A 24,514-nucleotide genomic window follows, 5' to 3' on the forward strand; every position below is an offset into this window, starting at 1 on the left:
ACCGCAGCGAGCGCGCGCCAGGGAACGAGGAGGGGGGGAAAGCGCGGGCACGCGAGCCAGCCAGCCAGCCAGCCAGCCGCGGCCGGGAGAAGAGGCTGCAAGCGAGCGAGCGAGCGAGCGGAGCGGAGGGCGCCCGGCGCGGGTGGCGCGCTCGCGCGCGCGCGGGTCTGTGTCTGGCGGGCAGCGGGTGTGTGGCGGCGGCGGCGGCGGAGGAGGAGAAGAGAGTCCGGGCGGAGAGGGATCCTGGAGGGACGGAGGGTCCTTGGGCTCCGCGGCGGCGGCGGCGGCGGCGGCAACAGCAGCGGAGCAGGTCGGTTCTCTGAAGCTTCTTCTCGGGGTCGCCACGGTGAACGCCTCCGGCGCTCCCTCCGGCCGTCCCGCCGCCTTGGCGGCTTGTCCTGGGCGCTGGGGCACCGGAGGGGTTTCGGGAAGGGTGGGCTGGGAACGCGAGGAAAAGACGTCCCCGCGTTCAGCGGTTGCAGCAGCGGCGGAGCCAACGCGGGTGTCCCGCTTCTCCGTCTTTGGGAGATGCCCGGGGAGCAGCCCCCAGGGCGCATCCGCCAGAAGTGGCCGCTCAGCCTCCAGGAGGGCAGCAGGTTGGCTGGGGACGTCTTTCGGGAAGGACCCCGGGGGGTTGGAGGGGGGGTTGTTCGGAGCCGCTTATACTCCGGGAACGACCGCTCGGGTGTCCGGGACTCGGCGCTGTCACTTGCCCCCCCTGGCTTGTCATGCAAGTGGCTTCGGCCAGCCCGCACCTCTCCTCTCCCCTACTTCCCTCGCCCCCCCCTCCTCCTCCTCCTCCTTTCCCCGGGAGGGGGGGGAAAGATGGAGTGGGAGTTGACAAAGGGAGAAGTTTGCGGGAGGTCGGCCCGACCGAGGCTGGGGGTGGAGGGGTGGGCCAGGGCGGAAACTCCCGCTGGCTGGGGCAGAGGCGGAGTAATGCCAGGGTCGGGTCGCGGGTGTTCCGAGACGGGGTGGTCCCGGGTGGGAAGTTGGCCTTTAGAGAGAGAGAGATCCCCTCCGTGCTGGTCTCCTGGCGCAGGAACTTCTAGCGAACTTTGTTTGGGGTGGGATTTATTATGATTATTATGATTATTATTATTATTTTGCCGAAAAAGTGGGAGAGCAGCGAAGCAAATGCTCTTCGCCCAAAAGCTTAAATAGAGCGTGCTTGATTTTTACATAAGGCTTTGGCGGGCTCTTCTGGTTCTCTCGCGTCCTGGACGGCAAAACTTGCATTGTTAGACGCGCTTTCATCACGATTACCCAGGTTCAGCTGATTTAGGAGCTTGGCGGTGTCGGCTTCTTAAAGACCTTAAGTCCGGGCGGAATGCGTAAAGCTGGATAAGCGCGCCGTGGCGGGTTTTTAGCTCGCGGCTGTGGAAAAAAAGAAAGAAAGAAAGAAAGAAAGAAAGAAAGAAAGAAAGAAAGAAAGAAAGAAAGAAAGAAAGAAAGAAAGAAAGAAAGAAAGAAAGAAAGAAAGAAAGAAAGAAAGAAAGAGAAAGAAAGAAAGGCTGCAACCAAACGCCCCCTTGGAAGCACCGCGGAGAGAGGCTCGCGGCCCCTTCCTACCCACGAAGCTTTTTATTTACAGGCGGGGTCGGGACACGCGGAGCCTGACGGACGCGTGCCAATCAAGCCAGGGCCGGGCTTCAAAAGCCCCGCCAACTCCAGTCCAGGTTGTGTGAGCTAGAAGCTGGTCCCGCTTTGGGTGGGAGGGAGGAGAATGGGTGGGCTTGTGCGAATTGGAGGGAGGGAGGGAGGGTCCTTTTTGGTCGGGCTCCTGTTCCGGGCAGGAATGTGTGTCCCCCTCCCCCGTTCATCCCTGCAGCCTTTGCCAAAGCTTGGGCGGGGGACGCGGTGCTCTTCCGCCCGAGGTGGGCCCTCCGGTGCGCCAAGGGCTGCTTGGATTGGCTCAGAGCCGCGGACTGGAAATTGGCCCCACTTCAGGGTCATGTGGCGAGCAGGGGCACCGAGAGGCCGGTTTCCATGGCGCTGCCTCCCTCCCTCCCTCCCCCCCCCAATCTTGGCAGGTAGCTCTTCACGGCGAGGTTTCTTTATATGGCCCTGGTATGTGAGCACCATTTCCTGAGCCTTGAAATGAAACAGGAGCAGCCGAGTGAAGTGTGTGTGTGTACAGTGCGCACACATGCACAACCCCTCCCTTTCCTCCTGCCCTCCCCGCCTGTCAGCAACGAGATGGCCGGGGGGGGGGGGAGAAAACGAAGACGCTTCTCAGACGCGGAGAGTTTTAAGTTAACATTCAGCCGCTTGTTCGCCGCCTCTTCCTCGCCAAGTGCCCAAGTGGGAGAGCTGGTTGGGAAAGGGGGGGGCTGCCTGATCCTTTTAGCAAGGTTGAAGATACTGTCGTCATCCGTGGCAAAGTAAGGCAGTCTTCCTGCTCTCCCTCTCCCCTTCCCTTCCCTTCCCCTCCCCGCTTCTCTCCGTACAGCTCGGAGAGCCCACCGCGGCTGAGCGAGCGAGCGAGCGCACAGCCTCAGCCCCAGCCAGCAGCTCTTCTCCCTCTGTCTCCTGTACAAACACAATGATGTCACTTTCCTTTTTCTGCTCCTGGGTGGGGAAGGAAGAGGCTGAGCCGTCGAATTGACTCTCAGGTCACGCAAAGCATCTCCGCCAAGGCTTCTAGGACCCCAGGCTTACTTTTCAGGGGGGAAAGCGTCTCTGCTGGCCAGCTAAAGAAGGTGGGGGGGATCCAGGTGGGGTGTTTGGGTGTAGGGAAGGGTCTTGGGATGACAGGAAATGCTGCCCCGCTTTTGGAACCCTGGGCAGAGGGATATCCTCCAGCAACCGTGAGAGAGAGTCACTCTCTGGCTTTCCATAAAGGTCTGAGGATTTAAGGTTTATTACTTTGTGTCTTGGGGACAAGTCTTGACATAATTCCCATCCTTGCGTTTCTGTCTTCTGGAAAAAGGGACCAGCTCTCTCTGGGGGGGGGGAGAGACCAAAAAAAGAAAAATGATGATTTGCATTCTGGGACTGATCTGATTTGGACTGCCACAGCCTAGAGAACAAACACGGCCCCTTCGCTTTGCCCCAGAAGTCCATAAAAAACTTGACCGAAGATCAGTCTTCTGTCAAGTTCTTATGGACTTCTGGGCAAAGTGAAGATGCCGTGTTTGTTCTCTAGGCTGTGGCAGTCCAAAGTTTCTTGTGGTCCTACTTGTCTCCTGAATGTTCCCATGGAACTGAGATCATCCGTGAAGGGCCATGTTCACCACTGGTGCCCCTCTTTTTGGAGGTTGTCTCGGTATTTGGAGCAGAAGACTTTGGGGAGGGCTGTCTAGTGCTGGATTGCATCACTTGGTTGCAGAAAACCCTAGATTACTTGTTATGTACTGGGCTTCTGGTGATACACCACGTGCGTTGCTGGAGCAGCTAACGGCTCTCCAGTAACCCAGACTAGCTGTCTCCTGTCCTGCAATTGGCTAGCCCCAGGCGGCAAGAGTGGGTTCAAACCTATTGGCTGCCGCCTAGGGGCTAGACTATATATTGTGGCTGGTTGCAGCCCAAGTTTCAGTATAGTTCTAGCAAGAATAAAGTATGTGTTATCCTGTACTCAGCCTCGTGTCTTCCTTCCTGTACCAAAGAGCCCACTACTTAACATTACTTTTGGGGGGGGGATCTCCATTAAAAGGGTATCAGGGATGAGAGAGAACTTTTTCCAGGATGGTTGCTTTTCTTTCCCCTGAGCCCCAGGGGCTAGGGTGTGGTCCGCTACGAGGGAGTGTTTTGGTGGATTTATCCACGTCAGAAGCATCTGTGAGATCTATGCTCATCTCTCTGTATTCTCTCTTCACTCTTTCCTCCTCTTCATGGCGTGTGACATCTATTGCAATTTTATTTCTTTGGGCATTTACTGGTTTTGAAAGTAGGTCTCAGTAACCTTGAAAAAAATGATTCGGGCAGTAGGAAACAGGGCAGAAACTTAGGGGTGACCCATAGAGGCTGTCTGTGGTCTTCAACTCTAGTGTCCAGGAGTGTAAAGTAGGTAACAGAATAACAGAGTTGGAAGGGACCTTGGAGGTCATTTAGTCCAACCCCCTGCTCAGGCAGGAAACCCCATACCATTTCAGTCAAATAGTTGTCCAATCTCTTCCTAAAAACCTCCAGTGTCGGGAGCACCCACATCTCCTGGAGGCAAGTCGTTCCACTGATTAACTGTTCTAACGAGCAGAACATTTCTCCTTAATTCTAGGTTGCTTCTCTCCTTGATTAGTTTCCATCCGTTGTTCCTAATCCCACCTTCAGGTGCTTTGGAGAATAGCTTGACTCCTTCTACTTTGTGCCGTCTTCCTTCTGGCAGGTAGATTAAGCATCTCTTCATTAATAACTAATTCATAACCAACGGAACAAGGAGACAGCCAGTCTAGGTGCAAGCTGGAGCCAACAAAAACTAAAGAGGGGGTGCAGTAGAGCGGGGCAGAAGAAGAAGTGGGACAAAATATTGGAGGTGGGGCTGGAAAGGGAAGGAAGGCAGATCTGGAGCTCTCGGCAAAGCCCCCCCCCCCCCCCGCGAAAGCCAGCCGTGTCTTTCATGAATGGAAGGGCCTGGTGTCAAAACAGTTGGCCCAAACTAGGCAGGAAGTGTCACTCTAAAGACAACAGCAGGAGGAGGAGGAAGGAGGAAGGAGGAGGAGGGAGCCGGTCTTCCAGAAAGAAACTCCTCAGATGGCTGAGAAAGGGAGGTCAGCCAGTTGAGAAGGAACTGCTGCTGCTGCTGCTGCTGCTGCTATTCATCAGGAAAGCTTGTCAAGCTGCCAAACCTGGGAAAGGAGAGGAAGAAGGGAAGGTGGGGCCGGGCGAGGCGAGGATAGAGGCCTGGCATCTCAAGCGAGTGAGCGCCTTTCCCACTGCATTTTAGTTATCCATCTGTAGAACCCCCCGGAAGTGCCTCCCTGCAAGCTTTTCCTTTAGTTTCCTTTCCCCGAGAAAAGGATATTATATTGAAAGGGTGGACTTTATTGTGGCCTCTTCCTGCAGGGCAGATAAGAGTCTCCTGGTTCTGTTGGAGGAAAGACCTCTCTAGCTGTTGGTCTGAGATTCCTTTCTTCTGTGGAAAAAAGCACTTTCCTGGGGCATATTTTCTCTGGTGGCTGATCTTCCCACCAATGCCTGATTTGCTCTTCCAACAGCTTTGCCTTGAGGTTTTCTGAGGAACCTCAACGCCAACCTGCCAAACGTGAGCTGGAAAAGAGACTCCTGTGACGGGCTCCGCTTCTTCGTGCATCTCGGCTTGCGGGTGCAGAAGCATCTTGGGGAGGGCGGCCACCTGCCCCATTGGTTTGCCCCGAGAGGATCATGAATTATGTGTTGGCTTTGGTGCAAGTGCTCTGGCTGGCACAAAGATGCAACATTTCTTGCAAAGTAACGGCAGTGTTTGTTAGCAGAGATGTTGTTTTTTGCTCAAGCAATTCAGTTCTTCTGTTGAGGGTCCTCATCAAGCAGCCTTCAGTCTTGGTCCTGGGGCTATAGGAGCACTGAGGCATTTGCCCCAGGAGTCCATTTGGACCTGAAAGGGAATTCCAGGGAACAAAACTCTCCCATTTGGATTCTCTGGCTATAGTACTATGAATCATCTTAGGAAATTTAATAAAATGCCACTTTACAATCCTAGGAAAATGAATAAAATACCGCTTTACAAAGCCTTAGTAAGATCACACTTGGAATACTGCATCCAGCTCTGGTCCCTACAATATCAGAAAGATGTTGAGACTCTGGAAAGAGTGCAGAGAAGAGCAACAAAAATGATTAAGGGGAGGGAGGCTAAAAAGTATGAAGAAAGTTACAGGATTTGGGAATGTCTAATGAAAAGGACTGGGTGTGTGACATGATAGCAGTGTACCAAAAATTGAGGGGCTCCTACAAACACGGTGTGTGTGTGTGTGGGGGGGGATTGTCAAACTATTTTCCAAAACACCAAAAAGGCAAGACAAGAAACAATGGTTGGAAACTAACCAAGGAGAGAAGCAACCTAGAACTAAGGAGGCTTTCAAAAAGAGAGTGGATAACCATTTGTCTGGAATGGTATAAGCTCCCCTGCTTGAGCAAGAGGTTGGACTAGAAGACCTCTGAGGTCCCTTCCAGCTCTATTATTCTATGTTGTATGAAATCAGGGAAATATTAAATTAAATTAAAAACATCATATTGGTATCAGCACACTAGGTAAGACTCTGGTGAGAAAGGAGATAGGAGAAGGGTGGAAAAGCTTTATGGCAACTTCCTGGTCACCCTGAAATTCCCCCAGAAGGTCTCCTTGAGGCAGCTACTCAAGGAGTACTTGCGTTGATGCTGAAATAATAGTATGGTTGGTATCTTGTTGTTGCCAAATTAAGTAAAAGACTCGCCCTCTAAATAGTTGCTTGCTTGGGAACTTGGAAGACTTGATGAGTTAGAACCCCATCTAAGGCAGGAGCCAAATTCTTTTTTTCCATCCATCTGCCATAATTCCGATGTTTCTGGCTTGGCCTTCTTTGAGCGCTCTCTTGCTCAGCTGATGAAAGAGCGAAAACCGACCCAGCCATATCAGTGCAGACATTTTTCAAAATTGCAGATTGTGGGATTTGTGTTTAAGCTTGACTGGAGGTTGTTTTGCATTAAATTAAGTTATTGCTTCCCCCCCTCCCCTCCTTAGTTTGCAAAGCACTGCCAGTGGTGCACCGTTGTCTTTAGGCGTAAAGGAAACACTGGCTCTAACCTGGTAACGTGACTTTTCTAAGAAAAAAACAACAACAACCCTTTCCTGAGGGTGGATGAACCTTCTGACCTTCTCAACTTAAGGCTTTTTTCCCCCCTGCAGCTGCAGTTCTTCCTGAGTAGTAGAAAGAAACTTACAACTTCCCCAATTAGGAAGCAAAATGCCTTTCTAAAGGGCTTGCACTGTGGAATGAAAGCATGCTAAGTCGTTGCATGTTGCCAGGGTAAAAATCCTGCCTGGTGGCCTCCCGTGTTCTCTAAAGAGGCTTCCGTTGATGATGAAGAATCAGGTGGTCTTTTCAGAGGAGAAACATGTCCTTTCTGCAGTACGGAAAAGACACCTGAAGGCAAATCTGCATTTGGGTTAGTTTTGACACCACCCTTTTGTTCTCAGTTTCAGCGCTGTGCGTAGAGCTTGTTTCCTATGTACTGGTCTAAGAGAGGGGCCCTTAATGGGTATAGAAAGGGCAGGTGATGAGGACTAATAAGCAGGGAGGAAAGCTCGATCAATTGTAATGGCAAAGGGATTGTCTTCATGAAGACTGTTAACCCCAACCCTGTTTGAAAGTGTTGACCAGTGGAGTTGCTTCAGTTCTCTCTCATCTTACAAGGGTTGGCTGGGAAAAATAGATGCCAGGTGACTGAGATGGGTAGACCCTCTTCCTCTCTCAAGAAATTAGCTGCTCCAATGAAATAAGACCCTTTCTGTTTCCAGCTTAGCCCACCGAAGGCCTCACAATCTCCGAGCAACCATTTCTTATTTCTCTAGAACAGCGGCCCCCAACCTTTTGGGCACCAGGGACTGGTTCTGCGGAGAGAGGATTTTCCGTGGACCGGAGAAGGCGTGGCTTCGTGTGCTGACTGCATCCCATAGATGGGGGCTTCGCTTGTTTGTGCGGCTCAGTTTCTGGCATGATGTGGACCGGTGCTGGGCTGCAGACCGGGGGTGGTGGTGGTGGGGACCCCTGCTCTACAGCACTTTACAATCTCCTGTAGATTATAGATTTGTAGATTGCCTCCAATGTTTCATCCAGGCATATCCAGTTCCCAAATAGACAACAGGAAAGACCGTTGCAACCAGAATCCATGGGTTGTTCCCAGCAGATTCTGAAGACTCATCTCCCCCAATGTGATCACATGTGTATCAAGTCAACGGTGTCCAGGGAACCCCATTGGTTCCCCTTGAGGGGAAAATTAATAGCTGCCATTGTTCTTAGCTTTAGTTTGTGTGTGAGAATTAAGGATTGAAAAGTTGAAGTTTTGGGGTTGCTTCTGAGAAGGAGTTTCAGAGACTGGGTGGTATTGAATTATGCTAAACCTTTCAGAATGTGCACGAGTGTGTGGAGATCAAATGCTTTTAAGCACTCTGTACAAAGATTTGGTTGTGGAGCTTGCTGGCGAATATCAAAAGTTGATTGGAGATGGGCAGGTTGTGCAGCATTACAAATACAGAGGCCTACATCATGTATTGTGTGGATGCTGGAACTTTTTATCACATTACAGGACCTTTTAGCTGAATATTTTATAGTTCCTGAAATTTAAAAACAGTTAAGATTTGAAGCTACCTATTTCCACATGTGGTGGACTTGTAGAAACATAAAAGCCTTCTGGATTAAAATTTGGTGGAACATTCAAAAGATTTTTAAGAGGAAGATAAAGTTTTCCCCGCAATTGTTCTTACTGGGTATTGTTGTAAATTGTGATGTCAAAGAGACTAATCTGATGTTGAATATGATAACGGCAGCACGGTTACTGGTGGGACAATATTGGAAGAAGGACAATCTGCCTACGGTAGAAGAATGGGTGTTTAAAGTTTCTAATCTTGCAGAAATGTCCAAGATTTCTGCTTATTTAAAGGATCACTCACAGGAGAGATATATTTCAGTTTGGAGGAGATGGATAAATTATATTGAAAACAAATATGGGACCAAAAAGTTCCATTTAGCTTATGAGTAGAATTTAGTGGGATATTGTTATTGTTAGTAGTTATGCTAAGAGAGAGTTAAAGCGCAGTACGAATTTGGTTGATTGTATATTGTGTAAATTTTTATTTAGAATATGATTGTTGTAACTATAATCCTGTATTTAGCTCTGGGAAGTGGGGGGGGGGAAGTGGGCGGGTTTGGGGTGGGGGGGATTTGGGGATATATTGTAAAATATTGTAAAACTCTTTAATAAATAATAAAAAAAAAGATTTGAAGAGACATTCTGCTCATGAAGTCTTAAAGTTGTGCAGCCTTTGCTGGGCATGAAGAACAAGGCGTCAGAAGCACAATGAGACAAATGTTGCCTTCCCTGAGATTGCCTAGCCACTGCAGAGGGTGACCATGACAAGACAGAGCTGTTTTAAGGTTCCCAAGCATTGTGAGCTGCGTGTCTGTGCACACTCCAAAGCATTCTTTCTCCTGTGAATACGGATCTCTGCACCGCCCTGCACAAGAATTCTGGTAACCTTTCGAGAGGATGATGCTTTACCCAATTATTACATCAAAACAATCAAAATACAATTGATTGTTGTTTTTACAGTCCTCTGAACAAAACCACATGCTTCTCCCCTTGCCGGATTAAAAAAGAAAAGAAAAAGGTATTGTCTGTGCTGGCTAGAAGCATCAGTGTCAACTGCTGAAATTCACAGAGAACATACTTCTTTCCCCATCTGATTTAAATAAAACTTCCTTCATCTGATGTTTATCTTGGAGATTGCTTTTCCTCTTGAGTTCTGGAGAGCATTCAAGATGTTGGACTCCCGTGTCCGTCTTTTGCTGCGCTATGACCTAAACATAAGAATATTTGCCAGTGACTCTGGTAGCTTGAATAGTGGAAACTTCTGGATCTTTCTATGTCAGGAAATAAGCAATAGCACTTAGATTTATGTACCGCCCCACAGTGCTTTACATAAACTGCTCTGGGCAGTTTATGAAGTCAGCATATTGCCCCCAGAAATCTGGGTCCTCATTTTATCGACCTCGGAAGGATGGAAGGCTGAGTCAACCTTGAATCGTTCAGGATCGAACTGCTGGCAGTGAGCAGAGTTAGCCTGCAATACTGCATACTAACCACTGCGCCACCAGAGCTCTCCTTTCATTTTGTTAGGAGGAGGGAACCCTCAGAAATTTTGTGGTTTCTGAAATTCACCTCTATGATGAATTTCCATGGGAAGCAGGTTCTTTGGCGCAGGAATGAAGACGCTGAACTGAGTACAGGGTAACTCATTGTTTATTTCTTGCTGGAACTGTACTGGGGAAATGTCTGTGACTAGCCACAATATATAGTCTAGCTCAGGGGTAGGCAACCTCGGCTCTTTTATGACTCATGGACTTCAACTCCCAGAATTCCTGAGTCAGCATAGTTGACTCAGGAATTCTGGGAGTTGAAGTCCATGAGTCATAAAAGAGCCGAGGTTGCCTATCCCTGGTCTAGCCCCTAGGCAGCAGCCAATAGGTTTGAATCAATCACTGCCACCTGGAGATAGCCAACTGCAGCACAGGAGACTTGTAGTCTGGGTTGCTGGAGAGCCGTTAGCTGCTCCAGCAACCCACGTGGTATTTCACAAGAGCCCAGTACATAACATGGACCATGATTTGAATTTGGATCCCAGCTCCAGGTTGATATATTAATTTCATAGCAAAATATCTGAAAAACTGTTTGGTTCCTAGAATTTCCACAAATAAATAAATAAATAAATAATGGAATTGGTGGTTTACCAATTTCAAACTTATTTGAAAAAGATGTGCATATTGTGAAATACAGTATTTCTTCTAAAATTAATGAAAAATTATTAGACATTCTTTCTTGATGGTTTTCTCACCTATTATGTAATCCTTACTATAGTGCTTTCATTTTCTTTCTCTTCCAAAATGGTGGATTTCCCAATGCATAAGTGAATTTTCAGCTGTTCCCTAGATAGATTGCTACACCTACTGTAGAATAATTAAAAATATATAGTATTGTTCTGTGAAGACCAAAATTGATTGAACTTGTTTTCCTGGCACAAATTAAGAAAAGGGTCGGAATTATTTGGGTGTTTAATGCTAAAATATAGAATCGATAAAGCAGAATAGACTCTGGGATATAGAGTGATTAACTTTGCACTCTGCAGGATGAATGGTGTAAAAGTAGGATAGATGGCCTGTAATTTAGTGGGTCATAAGTGGTTTCTTCTCAGCTACAAGAATATCAATTAGCAGGCACAGAGGCAATGACTGCCCTTATCTTCTCCAGTTGCAGTGCCATAGAGGTTCTGTTTGCCAATAACAAAGGTAAAAGAGTCCCTGTGGACCTTATTCCTCTAGTTCAGGGGTGTCAAACTGCCAGGCCGCAGGCCGGATGAGTCATGCCGAAACCACGCCCACCCCAGCTCTGGCAATGGGAAAAAAATTGTGATACATCGCAACACGTCACGTGACGTTGCGAGTTTGACACCCCTGCTCTGGTGCTCATCTCCGTTTCAAGGTCATTGAGCCATTGAGACATCTCCACGGTCATGTACCCAGCATGACATCACAGAGTGCTGTTAGCTTCCCACCAAAGTGGTACCTATTTATCTACTCACATTTGCATGCTTTTGAACGGTTAGGTTGGCAGGAGCTGGGACAAGTAACAGGAACTCACCTCTTCACGTGGCGCTCAGGTCTCGAACTGGGCTGCCGGCTTTCCAGCTGACAAGCCTAGTGCCTTAACCACTGAGCCACCATGCCAACTTCTGTTTGCCTACAGATTATTAAAATGCTTGTTTCCTGTCATTTCCTGGTTTGGGGGCTGTGATTGTGAAGGGGACGTCACTATGCACACACACAAAAATCTTCCCTAAAAAGTCCTGCTCTGAGTCCAGTTGAATTAAAACTGTTAAACTGGCATGTTAGATTACATGCCAGAGAATGGAATTGTGGAATTTTCTTTAAAGAGCCAAGTCATTCCTCAAATGGTAACTGTTGTGTAGCCTAGTTGACCCAACTGAGAAAGATAAATAGGGAAAGATAAGTAGGGATGGAAACTCTTGGTAGTTAGACAAGAGACTGAAGGCAGTACTCTGGCAGTGTTGACCAGAAAACAAAGTCACCAGGCATGATTTGTGGTCTAAGAGAAAACATAACCCAACATTGGCCCTTGGATGTTACCCTTGTATACTCCAGAATGTCCTCTACAGGTTTTGCAAAGTGATGGCTTAAACTCAGGACAGGCTTCTAGAAGACCTACATCAGAACATTTCATTAAAGAACCACGCTAATTGCACCTTCTACGAAATACAGATAGTCCTGGACTTGCAACCCTAAGTGAACCTAAAATTTATGTTGCTAAGCAAGACAGTTGGCAAGTGAGATTTGCCCCATTTTGCAACCTTTCTTGCTACAGTTGTTAAGTTAGTAATCCCGTTGTTAAGTGATTCTGGCTTCCCCATTGACTCTGCTTGTGAGAAGGTTGCAAAAGAAAAAAGATCACATGGCCTCTTGGACACGCCAACCGTCATAAATATGAGTCGGTTGCTAAGCATCCAAATTTTGGGCATAAAGATTCTGCAGTAGTCGTTAAGTGTGAAAAACGGTCATAAGTCACTTTTTTGGGTGCTGTTGTAACTTTGAACGGTCACTAAATGTTATACAGAAACAGTAGAGAAACCTGTATTGTTTCTGTATCCTGATAAAAAGGAGGACTTGATTTACCAATAGTTGACCCTGATTAGGAAGCTTGATGGGTGCTCTCACATTATGTTAGGACTACAGGATCTAGAAGGCTAAGCCAGTATTTCTGCAGAGGAGCTGGAGCCTTCTTGAATGTCTCAGTTGGTAAAGGATGTCTACCATTAATGTCCTCAGTCTGTTCATAGATCTCATTTCGATCCTTCTGACGTGTTGATTCTATTTACTTACTTGATGGACTTCACAGAGCCCCAAAGATGCTTTTTTGTTTTCCCCGAGGCAACTGGACTTCCTTGTTTTTCTTTGAAGACATTCTGCTTCTCATCCAAGAAGCTTCTTCAGCTTTGACTGGAGGGTGGGGAATGGAAAGATTTGAAAGAAGGATCAAAGAGGCCACCTATATCAAAACTGAACAGCCCTCTCTCAACAGAGGGGGAGGGATACAACATCATCTGTCTCTTATCTACAACACAGTCCTTTCAGCAGTTCCAAGAAGGCTCCCCACTCATTTGCACCACTCAGGTGACCCTGATAAGCCTCCAGGTGGCCTCAGCAACTCTCTAAAAGAAGGCAAACGACCAGCTGTCTCCAAGGAGTATAAATCCTTCCATTCCCCACCATCCAGTTGGAGCTGAAGAAGCTTCTTGGATGAGAAGCGAAATGTCTTCAAAGAAAAACAAGAAAGTCCAGTTGGCTTGTGGGGGAAAAAAAAGGATCTTTGGGACAAGTATGACCTGGATGACTGAGACTCTCCATGGACTTCACAGAGATTTCCACAACCTGCTGAAGGCCAAGTTGGCTCACAACGGACTTTGCTGCACATCTGGAGGGCAACAAGTAGATGAAGTAATGCCTTAGACAATAATTTTCCCAAACAGTAAAACATACGGAAGGGCATCTTCGGTTATTAACTTTAAAATGATAACTACCTACATGAGAAAGGAGTCCTCTAAGATAATTTATAAATCAATATGTGCCTTGCTTGTTTTATTTTCTCCTGGTGGTTAATACATTCTCCTTCCTTAGGCGAGGATTTCCTTCTTGAATGTAATTCTTGGGTCTGCCAACAGAATTGTTTTTCAGAGCATGACTTTACATTGGCTCTGATTGGTGTGCACTGTAGGTACGTCCATGTTCTGATGTGGCAATAACATGGCACATCAGAACATGCCAATGAAATTAAAAAAAAAGAGAACCAGGTTGGTCTAGTGCAGGGGTAGGCAACCTTGGCTCTTTTATGACTCGAGGACTTCAACTCCCAGAATTCCTGAGCCAGCCATGCTGAGGGGAAAGGGAGAGGTTTCCATGCTGAGCCATGCTGGCTCAGGAATTCTGGGAGTTGAAGTCCACGAGTCATAAAAGAGCCAAGATTGCCTACCCCTGCTCTAGTGCAGTGATGACAAAGTTTTAGAGACCAAGTGCCAAAAAGCTGCCCCCACCCCAACCCTGCCCACTCTGCCCCTGCTCCGCCCTCCGCTCTGCTTGCTCCACCCCATCGCGCCCGCCCACAGGCCACCCACCAGCTCCACGGCCCACCACAGCAGATTGCCCCAGGCAGCCCAGCAGTGCCATGGTGGCCACGCCCTCCGCAGGTGGCCTTCAGTATCATCTGTGCGTGATGGGGCACGAGGGTGGAGTCTTGTCCCCGCTGCCCAGCTGCCTTGTCCTTGGCTTTGCTGTTCCGCATGGGCCATACCCGGAGGCCATTCCCCTCCCAGGGGGCTTCTGGGGAGGAGGGGGTGGTGAGGGGAGGCAGGGTTGGGAAGACAGTGCACATGCCCATTGAGAGGGCTCTGAATGCCCCCTCTGGCATGCGTGCCATAGATTCACCACCACTGGTCTAGTGGTTAAGGCCCCAAGCTAGGAAGTAGGAGACTGTGAGTTCAAGTCCTGCCTTAGCCACGAAAGCCTGCTAGATGACCTTGGGCCAGTCACTCTCCTTCAGCCCAACTCACCTCACAGGGGGGTAGTTGTGAGGAAAAATAGGAGGAGAAAGGTGTGTTGGATATGTTCCCCGCCTTTGGTTATTTGTGAAAATAAGGTGGGATATAAATAAATGAATAAATATGTATGACTTTGGAGTCCAGGACTGGAAAATTTCTAGCAGAAATACATTTTGCTTGCTGTCAGAAGGCATATTGTAACTCAGGGCCTCAAGACATTTCCTGTTACTGTTTGTTTATCCAGTGACCTTTCATAACAATGGGAGGATCTATGAAAAGCTGTTGAGCACAGCAATTCCCAAGCCCCAGAAGAACGGCAGGTGTACAATGGTGGGTGAATATCTGTAGCTTGGATCTAGGACAGGGGTAGGCAACCTTGGCTCTTTTATGACTTGTGGACTTCGATACCCAAAATTCCTGAACCAGCCATGCTGACTCAGGAATTCTGGGAGTTGAAGTCCACAAGTCATCAAAGAGGTTGCCTACCCCTGGTCTAGGATGAGGGCAGAGGTTTGTTCTCCCAGCTTGTGGGTTGGTTTCTGAACATTTCATTACCAGGCTAGGTAACATCTTCAGTGGAATTTAGGGGATGTCAGTGTCAAGTGTACTTTTGCTTCTAAGGCAGGGGTCCCCAACCCCCAGTCCATGGACCAGTACCGGGCCGCAGCATGCCAACAACCGTTCCGCACAAACAAGGAAAGCCCCATCCACAGGATGCAGACAGCACACAAAACCACGCCCCCTCTGGTCCACGGAAAAACCTCTCTCTGTGTAACCTGTCTCTGGTGCCCCGAAGATTGGGGACCTCTGTTCTAAGGGCTTCATGTGGTCAGTAGGTCAGGTGAGGGTCTTGTGATGGGTCAGGGGTGGGTTGCATCAAATGAGAGCCTTATGATGGGTCTTGTGATGGTGAGGTCATTGGGAAGATGCTAGCCTGGTAACAAAACATACAGAAACCAACCCACAAGCTCAGAGAATGAACCTCCATCCTCAAACTACAGATGGCTGTGGCCAACTGCAACAAGTAGCAAATTCTGGAAGGCTGTTGCCCTCCTTGGGAGAAGCTACAGGGCCGGTACTCTCCTTGGGAGAAGCTACAGGGTTGAGGACCTCCTTGAATTGTCTTTAGGGCTGGGAGGGGGCTAAGTTCCCTAGGTCTTTGGGGGATGGGATTGCCTCCATGGACCTTGTTTATGGTTCATGTCTCTTCTTTTTTTTTTTATTGAAAAGTTTTAAAATACAGTTTTCCTTTAAAAAACCCCCCCTTCCCCCTCCCTCCTCCCCTCCCTACCTCCCCCCTATCCCCCCCCCTCCCCCTCTCCCTCCTCCCTCCCCTGCCTCCCCCCCCCTACTTCCCCTCCTCCCCCCCTCCCCCCCCCCGACTTCCCAGAGCAAAATACAAGGTATATATCTAAAAAGCAATCATAAACAATCATATACTAACAATTATAAACTCTAAAATCCATCACTCTCTAGCTTATATAGAGTAAACCAATCCTTAATAATACTAAATATGTATAAAGAACTAAAATAAAAGAAAACTAGCGTCATTCCCATCTATGTTCTTCCACAATTCACTATTTCCTAAACATATTCTCATTTACACATCACAAGCACCTATCCCTATTAACCTCTCTAGCCAAAATAGGCTATAATAGATAGTTCTTACACAAATTAACCCACATTAACCCACAAAACTTTCTTCCTCTTCCTCTGTAGTAAATTGTCCATTAATTCCAAATTAAAGATTCTGTTACCATACATATCATCCCAAAACTCTTAAAAACACAACTACCACTTGACTATCAGTATGTTGTGGAAGTTCCATAGATTTCTACTAGTCCTATTTTCTTTTCTTTTTTGAGCGTTTTAAGGCAGCACGCGTCACCCTCTGTTCTCTAGGATCATCCAAAAGAGTTGCAGCTTGATCTCCTCCTGTACCATTCTCGTCTATCTGTCCATCTTCATCCTCTTGATGTTCTCCTTCTCCAGATCCCTCTGCAGCTTCCAAAAGTGTTGATGGGATTGCTTTTAAAACATTGTTGTAAAAATCATGCGCTTGCTTCACAGTACCCAAACAGTACCTTTTGCCTTCATACATGAAGCTCAACCCAGCTGGGATCTCCCATCTGAACCTTATATCTATTTGCTTGAGCTCTTGCACAAGAAATATAAAGTCCTTCCTTCTCTTTAAAATCTTTGGAGGAATTTCTTTTAGAACCAAAACTTCTTGACCAGCAATCACAACTTTAGTATCATAGGCAGCTTGTATAACTTCATCTCTAATTTCCCTTTTTACAAAATAAACCACCACATCTCTAGGCAACTCTCTCTGTTTAGCAATCCACGAGTTCACACGAAACACTTTGTCCATGCCTTGTTTTATTTCAGATGCTGGATGGTTCAATACCACCTCAAAAGCCTCAGAAACCAGCTGCTTTAAATCTTCCTTAATATTCTCTTTTAGGCCTCTAATTCTAACAGCAAACTGCATCTGATAAAATTGAGCCAGACTCAGTTCGCTATCCATTTTGTCTTTTAAATCTTCAATTTCCAATACTTTTGCTTCTAATATAGCATTCTTTTGAGTCAGTTCTTTCACTTTGTCCTCCAGCACCTCCACACATTTAGCTACTTTATGCACTGAGGACAAAATGTCTACCTTCATCTCTCTAAGTTTCTGTTCCATCCTTTCTTCCATTCTCTGCTCCAATTTCTCCAATTTCTCCTCCATCTGTGCAAATTTAACAGCCATTGACTCCAAAATTAACTGGGTATGTTTTTCAAGATCCTTCGATGTCAATACATCTGGAGAGTGCAACGCCTGCAGTAATGATTGTTGTTGCACCGGAGAATTTCCAGCACTCCGAAAAGTTCTAGGGGGAGGTTTAGACGCCATCTTTTACTTACAATTGTGACGCACTTTCACTTTAAGTTTTAAGCAAAGTCCATCAAGCTCGAGAGTAAAATAAAATAATCCTCTTCATCTCTTCATCTTTCCCTCTTGTACTGCTCTGCCTGCTCTTTTCCTTTCATAGTCTCTCCTTCAAGCAGGGATGGTCGCAGACGCCTGGCTCTGCTCCATGAAGTCCGGAGCAGAGACGCTAGCCAGCTGGGAGCAGCCCAGGCTACGGGGGAGTTCGATCCTTCAGCCGCCCAAGCTCCAAGCTCAGGCGGCCCCGGAGAACTCAACCCCTACCTGGGGGCTCACCCCCTCCTCTTCTCCCTAGGAGGGGGCTTCAAATTCGCCCGAACAGCTGATCGGCGCTGTTTCGGGCGAAAAATCACACAGCTGAGCGGCGGGCAGCCCGGGAAGGCTGTCTCCGGCGCCGTGGAGCCACCGGAAGTCGGTTCATGTCTCTTCTAAAGCAGCAACAGAGGGAATTGACAAAGAGACTTGGATGGGGGCCAAGATAGGGTTATGAAAATGTTGAGAAAAAGGAATGAATTTTCATCACGAATGCATTTTCTGGAAATATAGCACGGATGATTGGAATGGTGTTTGTCTGTCTTGGGTGGGTGTGCCTAACAACTTTTGTTAACTGCATCCAGCATCCTTTTTCCAACAAGTATAACACATTGAACCCTGGGACTTTCCAGATGTTTTGGATTACGCTCCCACAATCCTTTGCCATTGCCTTTAATGTCTGAGAGGGAAGGAAACGGGGATCGAAAGGGCGGAAAAGGTCGCAGGTAAATGCCTGGAGTCCTTTGTGCCCAAGGCAAAAACTGCTGAAATTGTTCTCCTGTTTTCTATAAGAGACAAAACGTCACAGACGCCTGGCTTATTTGTTTCTCGCAACTTAGCTTTTTATTTGGAAAATACCGGATTTTCTGGAGCAGCCCCATGACAGAAGCAGGGAAACTCTTGAGTGGTTTCAGAAAAAAAATAAGGTCACAGAAAGGTCCCTGCTCTCCCCCAGCAGATTGTCACAGAATTAGACTTACAGACTTGCAGAATAACAGAGTTGGAAGGGACCTTGGAGGTCATCTAGTCCAATCCCCTGCTCAAGCAGGAGACCCTACCATTTCTGACAATTGACTGTCCAGTCTCTTCTTGAAAGCCTTGGGTGATGAAGCACCCACAACTTTTGAAGGCAAGGCATTCCATTGGTTGATTGTTCTGACTGTCAGAAAATTTCTCCTTAGCTCTAGGTTGCTTCTCTCCTGGATTTGTTTCCATCCATTGTTTCTTGTCTTGCCTTCTGGTGCTTTGGCAAATTGGTTGATCCCCTCCTCTCTGCGGCAGCCCCTCAAATATTGGAACACTGCTCTCATGCCAACCTGGTCCTTCTGTTCACTAGACTAGCTATGCCCAGTTCTTGCAACCGTTCTTCATAAGATCTATCCTCCAGGCCCCTAATAATCTTTGTTGCTCTTTCCACTCTTTCTAGAGCCTCAACGTCTTTTTTATAGTGCGGTGAGCAAAACTGGATGTAGCATTCTAGGTGTGGCCTTAATGAGGCTTTCTAGAAGTGTGCTTTCTAGAAGTGCTTACCCACACTTTACAGAAGTGTGGAGGAGCCCTTGTCTATATTTAGTTAGGAAACTGGATCTAAATGAGGATCCTGTGTATTTTTAAGAAGCAATTATGCCCGGGCAAAGCATGTCAGTTTGCTTGGGAAAAGTAGTTGTGCCCCTCATCCTTATAACAGTCTGTACTCGGTTCCTGAAAGAAGCATAAATCATCAGAAGTGTAAATATCTTTTCAACCTGGAGTTAAGGAAATCTATCTTTTCTTGGGTTGTCTGAAGCATTGCTCACATAAAATGCTGCTGTGCATAAACCTGAAAACTCATTTTCCATTTAGATTTTTTAAATCCTTCTAGTTCTTCCTCTTCTTTCTCTTTTTCTCTTCCCAACCATCTTTTCTTTCATGCTGGTGCAATGATAATCTTGCTCCTTCTCAAAGATAAGATCAGCCAATGACTTAAGAATTATCTGTTACTTATCATTGTTAATTATGTTTCCATAAAGGTGATGGAGGCAATAATACGTTAACCATGTTGTCATTGTTAACTAATCAATGTAAAGTGAGGTTTCTTAATATGTGCCCTGCAGGCATGTTTGCCTTCAACTTCTTATAAGCAACTGGGAAGGCTTATTAATGGAAATTCATATCAAGGGATAACCCTGGCTGACATTGGCTAATCTTGAAAAAAAAAACAGGATTAGACTTACTTAGCCTTCCAATGGAACAGCCCTGGAACTGTAGGCTTAGATGGAGAAAAGGAAGAAAAATTAAAAAGAAGGCACTTCAGTATTTTAACCAAGAAATCAAGAAGGATGGCGTCTCCAAGGGTCAAGCTGGGCCTGGAGGAGACTTTAGCATTAGCGCAAAAAAAAAAAGTTAAGTAGCTACTGCGGGTAACCTGTTCATTATGCTTGATGTGCCAGAATGGCCTTTGAGTATTATGCCTTAGTTGCAACATACTCTTTATGGAGCTGCCCTTGAAGACCATCTTGAAGAATGGAGTGATGTCTGCAGTAGGTCATTACACAGCCACAAAATACTTCTACTTTATAAGCTGCACTGGCTGCTAGTTTCTGGATACAACTTCAGGTGATGATTATCTATTAAGCCCTCAGTAGCACACAGCCTAGCTGTTTGAGACCCCTGTGGTTTTTGATCATCCTGTCTGTTCCATCAGAGTGCGCATGCTCAGGGTCCCATCCACCGAACATGTCATCTGATAAGATCCTAGAAGATGCTTTCTCCTTTGACGTTCTCATGTTCTAGAGCAGCATCGTCCAAAGATTCAAAGAGCCTTTACCCAACTCTCCTTTAAGCAAGCCTTGAAGAACTGTCCTTCCCCCAGCATTGGCCTAGGGCAGAGGCAAGCAACCTTGGCTCTTTTATGACTTGTGGACTTCAACTCCAAGAATTCCTGAGCCAGCATGGCTCAGCTTGGAAATCTCTCCCTGTCCCCTCAGCATGGCTGGCTCAGGAATTCTGGGTATTGAAGTCCATGAGTCATAAAAGAGCCAATGGTTGCCTACCTCTGGCCTAGGGTGAGTGGAGAGCTCTTTTGGGATGGTGTGTATTTGAGTTTGGTTGTTGCCTTCAAGTTAATTGTTGGGGTTTTTTCTTGATTGTTTTTATACTTTGTTTTTATAGCGGTCGGGTAGAGTTTGTTGGCCTTATAAATATGATTAATCAGTGAGTCAATGGAACACAGCCCCCACAAAGAAGCAGCCCCCTACCGCCCTTGTAGTTTTCTGGAATGCCCCAAAGACATGAGTCTTCTTTCAGACCTTGGGTGGAGCAATGAGAGCCCAAAGAAGATTGTTGGGCCATCTAAACGAGGTCCTGGATTGTTATGGCTTTTATGGTTGCATTGTTGTTGTGAGCTGCTGCAGAGTTGTGCTCCGAGATGGCCGTTCTTTAAATAAAGAAAAATAACTAAATTCGTTTAAGGGTGACTGGTCCTTGGGCTTGATTACTTTTGTTCAGTTAGGTCTGCTGAAGGGAAAGGATTTAGAATGTATCGTCCTGAGCAGTTCAATGTTCTGCTGTTGCAAACAAAGCTGGGTTCTCAGTCTTACAACCCCAAATGCAGTCACAAAAGTACTGTACGTGGAATATATTATTCTTCCACACCATCTCATTTTTCCACTACCAACAACTCTTTAACATCCACTGGCCTTAAAGTCGTTAAAATATTGAGATCACCAAAGTTCCCCTTCGGCTGGCCAATAGGAAAGAAATGGGTGGGCGTTCCTTTGCCTCCATCCTGAACATTTATTTTTCATTGGTTTGTAAAATAAAATACAAAAAAATTGCAAAAGAAAATAATGGGAAAGTAAGAGAGGGAGAAGGGAAGGGAAAAATGTAGGCCGGAGTGGGTGGGGAAAGGCTCCCTTTGGTGCAGTTAAAATAAGATAATAACATCAAACCTCAACTTTTTACTTTTACCTAGTAACATAAACTAGCCATTTCTATAGGAACAAACCAAATTGGTAAACCCGAAATCAAAGTTTAATTCCCCCCCCACCTCAAGCACAAAGTCCAGAAGTGGTTTCCAAGTAGAAACAAAAGTAACTGTGATTTTTTTTAATCAAAGCAGTCAATTTAGTCATCCCTGCTAACTCCATCAACTTTTGCAGCCATTCATCCATTGTGGGAAGATGGAGGGTCTTTTCTTTCCAATTAATGAACTGAGCCAAGGCTTTAATCATCCTGAACAAAATTAAGGAAAATGCATTGGGATATTATTCTCCCCCCCCACACACATTTTTTGTGACATCCCTTTGTGTGCAGCACAGACCCACGGACTATTAGCTTTTTGGTCTGGCACTGCAGTGGCTGCACTCTAGTTGAGAAAAAGGAGAACTAAGTAGGAAGGGAAGGGAAGGGGGGGGGAGATAACAGACTGCCCCAGGGCTTCTGCATTTCAAATAGAAAGACTGACTTTAGCTGGATTTCAAGTGGAGGAAAAAAAATCCATATGCTCAGACTGGCAGAGCTGAATCTAGAATATACAAAGAATTTGTGCAAAAGGTCTGAGCAGAGTGTTGCTTTTATTGAAAAGAAAATAAACTACAAGTTTATTACACCCAACTTACAACAGTTCATTTACTGACTGCTTGAAGTTACAACGGCGCAGAAAAAAGTGACTTACAACCATTTTTCACGCCTACAACCGTTGCAGCATCCCCACGGTCACGTGATCAAAATTCAGATCCTTGGCAACTGATTCATATTATGACGGTTGCAATATCCTGTGGTCATGTGATCTTTTTTGACCTTCCGCCAAGCTGGGTCAACGGGAGAAGCCAGAAGCCATTAGGCTTAAGGTAAAGGTAAAGGTTCCCCCGCACATGCGTGCTAGTCATTTCTGACTCTAGGTGCCGGTTCTAATCTCTGTTTCAAAGCCGAAGAGCCAGCGCTTGTCCGAGGACGTCTCCATGGTCATGTGGCCGGCATGACTAGACACCAAAGGCGCACGGAACGCTGTTACCTTCCCAGTGTAGTGGTCCCTATTTTTCTACTTGCATTTTTACGTGCTTTCGAACTGCTAGGTTGGCAGAAGCTGGGACGAGTAACAGGCGCTCACTCTGTTATACAGCACTCGGGATTCGACCCGCCAAACTGCCAACCTTCTGATCGACAAGCTCAGCGTCCTAACCCACTGAGCCACCGCGTCCCATTAGGCTTGCTGTAGTGCAACTATGGATATACAGAATTTATTGTTTATTTATTTTTAACATGTCTAAAGATACTTTGCCTTGTTTCCATCCAGCCAATGGGAAACTATCACAATTAGCTTTCCAGTTGTGGTTTGCAGCCAGCCAAAATCTTCCGGCCTGCTATTTCATTCAACCAGTGCAATCAAAGCCTTATGGAATTGAACCCAACTTGGGCCTTAAGAAGAGTGGAAGCTTTTATCTATGATGCTCTGGACCTCTTTAGCAGAGACCGGATTTTGTGTGTTACTACAGGTGCTCTTTCTTAAATTAAAATGAGTCTCTTAAAGACTGCCAAAATCTCCTGGATTTAGGATAAAAATAGAATTTCTCCATGGTTTGGCAATAGAACACTGAAATCTGATAAGATTTCAATAAATGAGCAAAGGTTTCCTTCCTTTTTGTTAAAAATAATACCCTAAATGTTGGCCCTCAGGGTGTCTTATGGCTTCTGCCTTGCAATATTGGTATTTGCAAACTTTGACAGGGTAGCTCAGAATCAGACTAAAGCTGGGAGGGACCTTGGAGGTCTGTCCTCAAGAATCCCCTTAGGTTACTCCAATGGTCCATCTATCACTGCTGTAATCTAGTCCATTCAGCTTAATGCTGATTGTCCTCTTTCCTACCCTTCTATCTTTCCCAGCATTATAAACTTCTGAAGAGAACTAGGTCTTCTTGTGTTTAGTCTTGGTTTTCACTCTGCTTAATAATAATAATAAGTTGGAAGGGACCTTGGAGGTCATCTAGTCCAACCCCCTGCTCAGGCAGGAAACCCTATACCATTTCAGACAAGTGGCTGGCCAGTCTCTTCTTAAAAACTTCCAGTGTTGGAGCATTCACCACTTCTGGAGGCAGGTTGTTCCACTGCTTAATTGTTCTAACTGTCAGGAAGTTTCTCCTTAGTTCTAGGTTGCTTCTTTCCTGGATGCGTTTTCATCCATTGTTTCTTAAGACAGCTCATCTGTCTGAAACTGTTTTCATAGTTTTTTGTAGAGGTTTGTTCTTTTGTATTGCAATCAAATGTCTTCTAGTGCACCCTTGAATGTAAGTCTCAGGGAAGGAAGTGAAGATTTCAGTTTCTCATTGCAAATTTTGTGGCCAACCAAGTGTATTATTTATTACATTTTCTATGACGGCATTAGCGAGGTCTGGCTCAATTTAAATGTGGACTCACTGATTTGGTTGCTTGGGAAACGGACATGCCTGCAGAGTATCGACACGAGGTGGCAAACGCTTAATGGAATCCCAACTGTTTGGTAAAGCATGTTCAGAACATGGAAGACGGGAATGTTGCAGTGCTAATTCTGCATATCTCTAGGGCTTGATGCGCAAGACTTGCCTTTGACTATTATTAAACAATGTCCAGGGGTTTTGCCCAAAAATGGTCCATTATTTGAATTTTTCTTTCTAGGTAGCATTGTCCCTGTAATTCTCAGCGGGCAAAGGGCACATAAATTAGGAATTTATTCAATGATTTATGAAAGTTTTACATTGCCTCAATCCAAATGGATTCTAGATGTGTATTAAAATACAATAGCAATAACGCAGAAGCATAGACATTAAGCAACATGTATTTAGAAGAAGGGGTGCAATGGCACAGCAGTTAAACTTAAAGCTGACAGCCTGGGTTCAAGACCGAGCTCCACGCAAAGGAATGAGCTCCTGTTACTTGCTCCAGCTCCTCCCCACCTAGCAGTTTGAAAGCATGCATTTATACATACATAAATGAATTTAAAGGATATAGAGAAATGCAGGGTGAAAAATGGGCATTTTCCAACTGAATGGGGAGAATTCTAGAACCTGGAACTAAGGAGAAATTTATTTATTTATTTATTTATTTTTGGGACTTATATGCCGCACTATCTCCCAAAGGACTCAGGGCGGCTAACAACAATAAAAAACAGTACAAAAATTAAAAAAGAATTTAATAACAGCCCCCAAATAAATTAAGTACACAGTTAAAAATTAAAACATATTTAAAAACCCATCATCAATCCAGGTCAGCCTGATGGAAGAAGAAAGTTTTGAGGTCGC

General features: G+C 46.1%; 1 protein-coding gene across 1 annotated transcript in view; it reads left to right on the top strand.

The window, feature by feature from the left end:
* Positions 1 to 251: 251 nt before the first annotated feature.
* Positions 252 to 24,514, top strand: part of KLF12 (KLF transcription factor 12) — a gene marked incomplete at its 3' end in the record, with an annotated part of 230,349 nt that continues 206,086 nt past the window's right edge. The window contains 1 exon segment of the mRNA XM_081326857.1: positions 252 to 310.

This window comes from Vipera berus (genome assembly GCF_964194415.1).
Source record: "Vipera berus genome assembly, chromosome: 4".
NCBI classification, from domain to species: Eukaryota; Metazoa; Chordata; class Lepidosauria; order Squamata; family Viperidae; genus Vipera; species Vipera berus.